Genomic DNA, 11,259 nt, shown 5'->3' with positions numbered 1-11,259 from the left:
CATTGGAAATGTAACTGAGGAAAATATGTAATAAAAATATTAAAAATTTAAAAAAAAAGGTGTGGCCATGTTGGTAGAAGTGTGTCACTGGGGGTGGGCTTTGAAGTTTCATAAACTCAAGCCAAGGCCAGGTATGTCCTTCTCTTCCTGATGCCTGTGGATCCAGTTGTAGAACTCAGGGTTCCTTCTCCAGCACCATGTCTGCCTGCCTGCCACCATGCTTCCCACCAAGATGATAATGGACTAAACCTCTGTTCTGTAAGGCAGCCCCAATTAAATCATTTCCTTTATAAGAGTTGCCTTGGTCATGGTGTCTCTTCACAGCAATAAACAGTAACTAAGACTGTGGAAAGCCACCCGCTAGCATTATATCCAAAGGACAGAACTGATGGCGGCAGGGTTTTTCAATGACAAGAAAGCAACAAAGTGAACTAAAAATGGGAAGGAATGGATAAAAGTTAAAATTGATGCCCTCTGCACACATACACACACACACCACACACACACACCACTACACAACACACACACACACACACACACACACTACTGAAAGCAACTAGAATCTTATTTCTTTATTTAGAAAACTTAAAACTTAAGTCAATAAAAACAGGAAAAAAATTCATAATCCACAAGCAAGGGGAAGACTGAATAAATTATGGTAATTCTGCAATGAGAACATTCCACTGCGGCTGACCTGGAGCAACAGTCACCCAGTTGGTTACTGTCGCAATAAACAAGTCATACACAGAAGCTGCAGTATGAGGTACAGGGGCTGTGGCCTCCAGCACCGACACTCCTCAGGTGACAGAGCCTGGGCTCGCTCTCAGCCTCTCCTCCTTCAGCTGCTCCTGAGGTTTGCTCCGGCTCTTCCTTCCCATCCCCGGCTGTCCCAACAACACTGTGCAGACTCCTCTGGTCTACTGCAGCAAGATGACCCTGCCCCTGTGACTATCTCACGTCTGTCTGTCTGTCTATCTATCAATCATCTATCTATCGATCATCTATCTGTCGGTCTGTCTGTCTGCCTACCTACCTACCTATCATCTCTTCTGCTGCTCACTTTCCTCTACTCAGCTATTCCAGGGGGTTCTTTAACATCACCATGCCCTTGACTTCAAATATAAATACAACCTAGACAAAATTGCCTGTCTAGCCCAGGCGATTCAATTCCTCAGTCCTGCCGGCCTCCACCCCCACTTAGTCTCCAACGACTCCTGAAATGAAACATGAGGGTAGTTCATGACCTTCTCCACCGTCCAAACTGGGTCCTCATCCAGTCTCATGGGTCACACACAGGGTAAAGCCAGCGTTCCGGTAGGTAGGCTGGAGGCCGCTGCAGATGGCTATCAGGGTTCTGGGGGAAGCCTGGTAAGGAAAAGCTCTCTCCCGGGTCAAATGATGGACTGACTCTACCTCTGGCTCTGGGCAGACACATGACATTTTGATCTACTCCAAAGATTAGATCCCTGGATACTACAGGCTCCTCTCTAAGAGTGAAATGAGCTGGGCCTGTCAATCACCTGACCAAACGTTAATTCACCTTGCTGCAATCACTCCTAAAGTCATGATTAGGAGATAGGAGGATTTCCCTTCGTGGAATGATGTCCTAACCCCCTGCAGTCCTACAGAGCTTCCCACATGCGGCACTGTAACTGCCAACTTCTCTGCACCACTTAGGAAAACAACTTTCCCGCCCCCGCCCCGCCCCCGCCCCCGCCCCCGCCCCGCCCCCGCCCCCAGTCTTCTTTCCTTTCAGATATTACACACAGCCTGGGCACGCTCTTCCAGATCCTCTGGGCTGCTTTGTCACCCTCTTTCTCTTCCCTTCAGCCATGTGGCTGCTTGTCAGCCACGAGGCAATTTGCTGACCCCCATTACTAAACCTACTGCTTGTTTTCTTTCTTCCTTTTCTTTCTCTTCCTTCTTTCCTGCCTGTCTTTCTTTTCTTTTCTTTCATTTTGTTTCGTTTGTTTCCAGACAGGGTTTCTCTGTGTAGCCCTGGCTGTCCTGGAACTTGCTCTGTAGACCAGGCTGGCCTCGAACTCACAGTGGTCCCCTGCCTCTGCCTCCCAAGTGCTGGGATTAAGGATGTGGCCACCACCAGGCTCGATGGCATGCCTGCCTTCTCTCTTCCTCTCCTCCATCTCCTTCCTCTTGGTATCTACTGTGATTCACCGTGTGCCTGGGTTTTCCTTTCCAACTCTAACAAAACGGTCCTTGAACATCCTTCCAAGTCCTTGAACATCCTTCCTAGATTCTCTTACTAACAAGACTAAGAACTCAAAGAGGGGGCAGCCCCTGATATCCCCAGGGACACTAGGTCTTCTTTTGGGCATACAGAACTGGCTGGACAGGCAGTGGTCAGTCACTAAAGATTTCAACAGAAACATGCCTTGTCACCCAATTACTAAAAATACCTGTGCCCTTTGTGGTGGGCACAGCAAGCTCTCGTTCATTAACGCTGGCCCTGCCCCGTTACACACCCTGTTCCCCCAAAGACGGTTTGAACACCAGGCTTCACGTTCTCCCTGTCCACAGTGTCCAGATTCTTCTCTCCCTCACTCGGAATTCTCACTCCTCTTGCAAGCCAGCCTCCACTGAAGGGCTCGGGTCCCTGAGTCCTTCGACTGTCTTCTTTGCTGCTAAGACAGTGGGTCCTTCAGGAACCCAATCCCCAAAAAACTAACACTACTAATCACAGAGCCAGCTTTGCCCATGATATGCTCCACCTTAAGCTTCCAGCTTCCTTAGTAACACACCCACAATATCGGGATCATCGCTGCTCCCTCAATAACCTCAAAACCCTTCCGCAAACATAGTCATCTGATTCTCTGCTGGAGGCAATCATTTATCATCCAGAAAACTGGGACCATGTGGCGACATGGCTTGTCTCCAACTAGCTGGAAGATGAACTGTCCTCTAATCCTCTAGTTCTTTATTACTTTATGGGTGCTATGCCTACATCTACCTATGTACACACTTACATGACTGGTGCCCTCCAGACGTCAGAGACCCTGGATGCTAGGGATGGCTGTGAGGAGCCATGTGGGTGCTGGAGGGGAGCCTGGGTGTTCTGTAAGAGCAACAAGTGCTGGGTGGTGGTTTGAACAGAGACTAGTCCTCACAAGCTCACATGTTTGAGCAGCTGGTTTCCAGTTGGTGGCTGCTGGGAAGGATTAGGTGTGGCCTTGCTGGTGCAGTGTGTCACTAGAAGTGCGCTTTGAGGGTTCAAAAGACCCACAGTTAGTTCTCTCTGAGTCAAGATGTGAGCTCTCCACTGTTTCTGCTGCAATGTGACTTTGCTCCACCATTATGGACTCTAACCCTCTGGAGGCATAAGTCCTATCAAATGCTTTCTTAAGTTGCGTTGGCCATGGTGTTTTGTCACAGTGGCAGCAGAGTAACTGATATGTGCTCTTAAGCACTGAACCAGCTCTCCAGCCCCTGTCCCCTAACTGTTCAGATGCACTCACTCTATTCTTTTTTTTTTTTTTTACAAATACACTTTTTTTAAACATTTATTTATTACTGTATGTAAGTACAGTGTGGCTCTCTTCAGACACACCAGAAGAGCATCAGATCTCATTACAGATGGTTGTGAGCCACCATGTGGGTGCTGGGATTTGAACTTGGGACCTCCAGAAGAGCAGTCGGTGCTCTTAACCACTGAGCCATCTCTCCAGACCCTATTCTTTTTTTTTTTTTTTAAATGCACTTTATGTAAGAACACTTGATCTGCATGTACATCTGTACACCAGAAGGTGGCACCAGACAGGTATGAGATGTCACATAAGTACTGGGAATTGAACTCAGGACCTTCAGAAGAGCAATGAGTACTCCTAACCACTGAGCCATCTCTCCAGCCCCCTGGAACGCCATTCTTTCTCCTATTAGTGTGGGCTGACCATTTCACTGCATAGCTGCTCTTCTCCTCTATGACAACCAGCCAAGTGGCCCTGGGAACTTTCATGAGTTACGGCGGTCAACATGCCTGACGTAGGCCAACCGGTTTTAGAGGTTATTGGACGGTTCCATTCCAAACAGAGTTCAACAACTGTTCTTAGAAATGCCAACTCCCACCAAGGAAACCAGATTCCATTTATTCTCAGCGCTGTCCTATCTAAGCAACACACAAATGCTTGATGCTCTGGAAGGAATGAGCTCAGTGGGTATCGAGAAGGTTAATAGAAACTGGAGTGTGTTCCCCTGGCTAGGCCTGTGAAGTATAGCCACACCAACTCTCCCAATCCCGTGGGACCCAATGCTAGAAACTGCTTTGGGCTCAAGATGAAGCAAAGCATCTAGGAAGGGAAGAAGAGATCATCTCTGGCCTTCAGGAAACAAAATATGCAATCCCACTCATCTCTGTGAGTTTGAGGCCAGCCTGGTCCACAGAGAGAGTTCCAGGTCAACTAGAGCTATAGAGAAACTACTTGAAAGAGGACCCACACGGGCTCTTAGAAAGATTCAGGAAGTCTCCACCCTCCAAAGGCACAAAGGCTAGATATGTGGTCATACAAATCCTTCCAAGGCCTGTCTGGAGAACTGGGCCAATAACAGAGAGGTTAAAGAGAATGGCTTGTAAGTAAGGAATGGACAAACAAAGAAAAGAGAGCAGAGAGCTGTGTGCTGGGACAGGGCAGTTCAAGCTGGCTGCACCTTGTGCTCTTGCTATCGCTGTACTATCTACTAGCTGTCGCATTTGATTACTTATACACCAGGCCTTGCCTTGTGTGCTTTATGCATCTCCCAGCCACCCGTGATACACAGGTACAGTACATCAGTTGCCACTGGTTCTAACCGCTCAGTACCTGAGCATGGCAGAACTGTTAAAAACATCAACTTGTGCCAGGCAGCAGTGACCAACCTGCACCATGCAATGGTGGCACACACCCTTGATCCCAGCATTTGGGAGATAAAGCAGGCAGATCTCTGTGAATTCAAGGCCTACTTGGTCTACAGAGTGAATTCCAGAACAGCCAGGGCGACACAGAGAAACTCTGTCTCAAACAAACAAACAAACAAACAAACAACAACAACAACAACCCAAACCCGAAAAACCCATTAACTTGCTGGGCATGGTAATACTCGCTTTTAATCCCAGCACTCAGGAGGAAGAGGCAGGTGGATCTCTCTGAGTTTGATGCCAGCCTGGCCTACAGAGCGAGTTCCAGGACAGTCAGAACTAGAGAGGGAGACTCTGTCTCAGAAAAAAAGAAAGAAAAAAGAAAAAAAGAAAAACAACTCAAGAGGCTGGAGTGATGGCTCAGCAGTTAAGAGCACTTGTAGCCCCATGGCAGTTCACAACTCCAGTTCAAGGGTATCCAATGCCCTCTTTGTCTTCCAAGGGCACCAGCTACCCACATGGTACACAGACATACATGAAGACAAAAACACTTATAAATACAAAATGAAATTTGTTTTAAAATTGTGAAAATAAGCCGGGTGCAGTGGGACATAATTTTGATCCCAGCCCTCAGGAAGCACAGACAATCAAATCTTTGAGTTCGAGGCCAACAGAGTCTATAGAGTGAGTTCCAGAACAGCCAGGGCGACACACACACACACACACACAAAAAAAAAAAAATAAGAAAGGTAAAACTAGGTTAGCCATAGGACAGGAAAGCTCTCTCCGTGGATAAGAGTGAATACTGCTCTTGACAAGGACCAGATTTCAGACTCAGGACGTTCATAACTTGTAACTTCAGCTCCAGCGGAACTGAATGTACACACACGCTGTATGAGTCTTGAGATTGAAGTCTGCGACCAGACTGGTCTACAAAGCAAGTTCCAGGCCAGCCAATGCTAAATTGGTAGACCCTGTTTCCAAAGCAAACAAACAAACAACAACACCCCCACCCCAAACTAACAAAACAAAAAATTAACTCACACAATCCTCACAGTGAGTCTATGAAATAGGAATTATAATTACCCTCATTTTACAGTGCAGAAATTAATGAGGTATCAGGAAGGGATGGAGGAATCCGAAGTGGACACCTGTCTTAGAGCAACAGACTGTGTGGGTGAGCTCGCCTAGCTTCCCCAGCTAGAGAATCCCGAGAACAGACAAAGCCTTGGGGGAACAGCCCTGTTAATCCTCCAGGAATTCCCAACAACTGACGGAAGCAAGGAAATAATGAAGGAGAAAAATGGGAGCAGGCTGAGGGTGAGCAAGACACCTGGCCCTTCCCCGAAAGGATCTGGGTCCAAGACTAGTCATCCTTTCGACAATGACACACACTGCCATCAACAAAGTTGAGAACAGCCCAACCCAGGGCCGCATTGGTAGCTTTCTTCCGCAATAAGGCAGCCTCGGGGCAAGGCAGCCTCGGAGCAAGCAGGGAGCAAGCTAGTTGAATCCTGTAAAGGGATCAGACTAGTAGGCTGACACTCTAGGTGTAGGGTCTGGGAAACCCAATCTCCAAGGACGCCCACTGATTAGCCGGCGGGGAGAAAAATCTCCAAGGAGAATGTGCCCAGCATGAGTTTAGCTATTCTCCCCCAGATTTGTTTGACACCTTGTACGCCTTTAGGAGACTGGCCTGAGCCCACGGGACGTCGGGGTTGCCAAGCTCAAGCAAGCGTTCTTGAGGACTCTGGAACGAGAAGCGGGGGCAGGGGCAGAGGGATCGTAGCTGGATAAGCGGTAAGGAAGACAGGCAACACGGCATCTGGCACAATCGTGCATTCTCTGTACCGCTTGGGAGCCTGCCTTATATAAACCCAGGGTGGCAGGTCCAGGAACCCGCGCCCTGCAGTTCCGGAGCAAAGTTCCCAAAGACAGCTTTCTCGGCCCGCTGGGCTCGGCTCAAGCTTCTCCCGGAAGCGCACTGAGATAAGACCTCAGTCACCCCCAAGTTCGCACACCCTGGGACCCTGCGGTCCCAGGCTCACCTGCCCTGACCCTGTTCAACTCCGGGCCTTGTCCTCGGGGGAACATTGCACCCCACGCCACGCGCGAATACCCCTCATGCGGAAGCCGCCCGCCGGGACCCTCACGCACCTGGCACCAAGGACCGGGACACTGAGCTCGAAGAGCAACTCGTTCCCACTCCCGCTTTCCTGGATCCCAACCCGAGAGTGTCTGCGCACGGTCGGAGGAGGAGCCGGCAAGGCGGAAAACTCCCCGGGCGCGGCCGCGTTTGTCGCCCCGGGGCGGAGCCGCACGAGAGGGGCGGAGCCTCTCTGGAGGGGCGGGGTGCGTGGGACCACGCCCACAGGTGAGGGCTGCGCTTCAGTGGTGGCTTTGTAGGAAGCCCCGAGCTTTCCGGAGCAGAGCCGCTCTAGACCTCAGGATGAGAGGACATTCTCGCGGGTGTTTATTTTCAGGAGTTTGACAGCGAAGAAAACTTAAAACAGTCACTGTGTACGGCAGGAGGAAACTTCACAATGGAAAAAATTACCACCTCAACCAGTGACCAGGGCCAACATCAGCAGTGGTAATTTATATTGATCTTCTGTCGTGTGGTGTCTTCCTCCTGGAGACACATGACCCCATAGTAATCGTGCAGAAATATCAGACAAGCCCCAGTTGAGGAACTCAGGACTGTCCAAAACTCTCAAGGTTGTCAAAACAAGAGAAGTCTGAGAAGCTGTCACATGGAGATATGAAAACTAAGTAATGTGACATCTTGGATGGGATCCTGGGAAAAGGACACTAAGTTAAAAAAACAATGACATCTGGACCATATATAGATTTTAATAGCAATGCATCAATATTGGTACATCCATTGTAGCAAAAATACTAATATGTTAATAACAGGAGAAGACCCATGTTGTTTGGTTGTTTAGAAAAAACGGTAGGATAGTAAGTATGATTGTGTAACATTTAAAAATAAAAATTAAGTCTCTTACTCTCCCCAGCTCACATTTAGTTACCTCCTTCCAGATGTTCAACACACTTCTACGTCTGCGTTGCTTGCTGTGCTTAAGCAAATGTGTTTGTTTATAAAACAGGATTGAAGTATTTTCCCCCTCACTTTATCTTGGAGTATCCTTTCAATTGGCACCCCAGGACCAACTAGGTTCTTCCAAGGACTGCACAGGATCTCCCCCTACCCCTTACAGATTCTTTACTATCTAGCTCCCACCTGGGGTACACTTCTTTCACGGTCCACTTTTGATTTGCAAACAAGCCATTTGTCATTTGCATTTTAGGAGCTCAGTGGACTGTAAGAGCCAGAAGGAGCCTGGTTGGCAGGTGTGGTCTGCCTTGCTCCAGCAGATCGGAATGAGCAGGACTGCCAGGCTACTGCCACAGTTGGCGGCTCTCTAAGACTGCTTCACAAGCAGGAAACTCCGGCTTAAGGTTTCAGAGTGAATAAATAACTAAATAAATAAATAGCAAAGGAACACGATTACTCCTAGGTATGGTGGAGGAGAAGGTTTATTGTAGAGAAAAGGGAGACATAGTCAGAGGCAGACACATCTGGGAGAATCCCGAGTGGTCATGATGCAGAGCCTTGTGAGGAGAGTGGGGAAGGGAAAGGAGATGGGGGAGAGAGGAGAACCAGGTACAGCAGCTAGGAAGCTAAAGGTACTAAATAAAGGGGGAGGGGTAACTAAAATCATTATATTATGTAGAGAAAAGCAGCCCAGTACCATGGCCTACAGAGTTGGGGGTAAAAGGCAAGGTATGCCAGCCACATGCTGTAAGGTAAGGACTGAGGAATTCTGAGAGAACCTGGGGGCCAGGTTAGTTTGATATGGTAAGCAGGCACCTGAACTATTTGTCCAGGGTTTGAAACCTAACACAAAACATCACATAGAAAACCTCCGGGCTGGAGAGATGGCTCAGAGGTTAAGAGCACTGTCTGCTCTTCCAGAGGTCATGAGTTCAATTCCCAGCAACCACATGGTGGCTCACAGGAGAGGACTAGTGCCCTCTCCTGGCTTGTAGGCAGGCAGAACACTTAATAAATAAATAAATAAATAAATAAATAAATAAATAAATAGGCAGAAAGAACAGGAACTTGTGGGGACATGGGACTCATGTGAAGTCTGCCACCAAACCAGCTCCAAGCCTTTCTGGACTCCAGGGAGCTACTGTTATCCTGCACTCTCAAGGGGGTGGGGGGAGGGGAGTCACCTGGCTGCAACCCCCACTCCTCTGGCCCATTCTTGCACTTAGCTGGTCCTCCCACAAAGGCTACGGATGTAGGCTCCTGATAGGCCGCTTTTCTCTGAGGTGGAGCCAATGCTTCTTAGAATATGACATGTAAAAATAAATCATTTAGGGCAGCGTTTCTCAACCTATGTGTCACGACTCCTCAGGGTCAAATGACTTTCACAGAAGGCGATCTGCATATCAGATATTTACATTATGATTCATAATAGTAGCAAAATTACTGTTATGACGTAGCAAAGAAAATACTTTTGTGGGTGGGGGTGCATATCTTTAATCCCAGCACCTAGGAGGCAGAGGCAGGTGGATCTTTGAGTTCAAGACTAGCATGGACTACACAGCGAGTTCCAGGATGACCAGGGCTACACACAGAAACTCTGTCTTGAGGGGGGAAAAATTTGGACGAAGCATCATAGTTGGGGACAGACAAGGCTGTCCTGAGGCTCACTGGCCAGCCACTCTGGCCAAGCTCTAGGCTCAGTGAGAAAAGACTTGTCCCCAGCAATGAGGTAGAAAGTGACTGAGGAAGCCTCCTGATGCTGACCCCTGACCTCCACACCAAGCACACTCGTACGCGCACATGCATCAACTTTCAGCTATTTTGAGCATGTTAGTTCTTTTTGAAGTAGCTTTTTGCTATGACTCCTGCTTTTATCTTTGCGGTTACCTCTCTTAGGCTCACCATTGATGGTCAGATTTGTGGAGCTCACCATGGAGATGGAATGTTTTCACAGTCTTGGCTGTTTTCTAGTAAATGTATTCATTATAAATCTCCCTCTAAATCCTGTCTTAGCTGCTTGCCAAGTTTAAATACTCGGTGCTGTCATCGCCTCTCAGTTATAAATAAACAATTGGAGGACGTCGTTAGAAATTCATCCTTAATCTATGGGTTATGAGTACATTTCCAATTTTTATTTTAAAATGTATGACTTTTGTAAAGAAATCAGTTCTTCTTGTCATTTATTCCTCCCTTTAATGCTTGCAGATAAGAAAATGCACTCCCTTTAGAAGGCCATCTTCCTCGGTGGCCCTATTTTTGGCTGTTCTAGTTTTTATGAACGTAGCTTTAGAGTACATGCAAAGCTCACTTCTAAATCACTCTGAGCTTGCAAGACAGGCTGCTTAGGCCTTTCATCTGTTCTTTTCTCCGTTTTCTGTTCCACCTATTAATTTCTAGGAAGGCAGACTGATATTTCCCACGTCTACTGCTACCAGACAGCAGTGTGCATGCAGACTGCATTCTCTCGTCTCCCAGCATTGCTGTCTCAGCTGTTTCTTGGAGAGAACATCACTTTTCATAAGGTTCTAAGAATCCTACCTGAGTATAGTAGTTCTTTAGGTAGTTCGTTTAACCAGTTCATATTGATAACAATGCACACAATATTTGGAGTTATTTCTGCCCTCTGTGAGAGCTACCACATGCTCACCTAGAACTCATTGTTGTAGCCCTGTGAATTATCACATGCTGGAGTTCTCTCATCCTGACTGGTAGACAGCTCTTGCCCTAAAATCTTCAAACCCTTCCCCTTTCATTCCCATCACTAGGCTTCCCCTGATCTGGCGACCTAAGAGCCAGTGCAAGGCTGGGGTCCAGGGCATCAAACACAAGTCACGAGGCTTAGTAGTGTCCTTTATCCTCGGAGCCATCTCACTGGCCCTAAAAATACATTTGCTAATGTTAAAGTTCACATATTTGAAAGAATGAAGCCTCAATTATTTTTTTAAAAAAGATTTTATTTATTTTATGTATATGAGTACACTGTAGCTGTTCTCAGACACACCAGAAGAGGGCATCGGATCCCATTATAAATGGTTGTGAACCACCTTGTGGTTGCTGGGAATTGAACCCAGAACCTCTGGAAGAACAACCAGTGCGCTTAACCTCTGAGCCATCTCTCCAGCCCCCAAAGCCTCAAATATAAATAGCTTTATGAAGCAAGACTAAAAACATTTTGTAAAAACAGATTTGTGTTTGTTTAGTGTGAATAGCCATTAATGAAGCTATCAATATCTGAAAGTTCATTAATATTTTACTTTAGTTAGTGTTTTGTTCAATAGACATTGCTTTTGGAAAGTGCATACAGTGTTAAGACTTCCTTAATGACCTGTATTTAACTTTTTTTTTTTTTTTTTTT

At 47.2% G+C, this 11,259-nt stretch overlaps 1 protein-coding gene across 1 annotated transcript in view; it reads right to left on the bottom strand.

Annotated features, from left to right (window-relative positions):
* Positions 1 to 7,149, bottom strand: part of Anxa11 (annexin A11) — a 44,787-nt gene extending 37,638 nt beyond the window's left edge. Inside the window, exon 1 of the mRNA XM_021181626.2 lies at positions 7,004 to 7,149. The gene's annotated coding sequence lies outside the window, so the exon portion shown is untranslated. The remainder of the gene's footprint in view (positions 1 to 7,003) is intronic.
* Between the last annotated feature and the right edge of the window lie 4,110 nt (positions 7,150 to 11,259).

Source organism: Mus caroli, chromosome 14 (genome assembly GCF_900094665.2).
Source record: "Mus caroli chromosome 14, CAROLI_EIJ_v1.1, whole genome shotgun sequence".
Classification (NCBI taxonomy): domain Eukaryota; kingdom Metazoa; phylum Chordata; class Mammalia; order Rodentia; family Muridae; genus Mus; species Mus caroli.
This window is presented reverse-complemented; position numbering and strand designations above follow the sequence as displayed.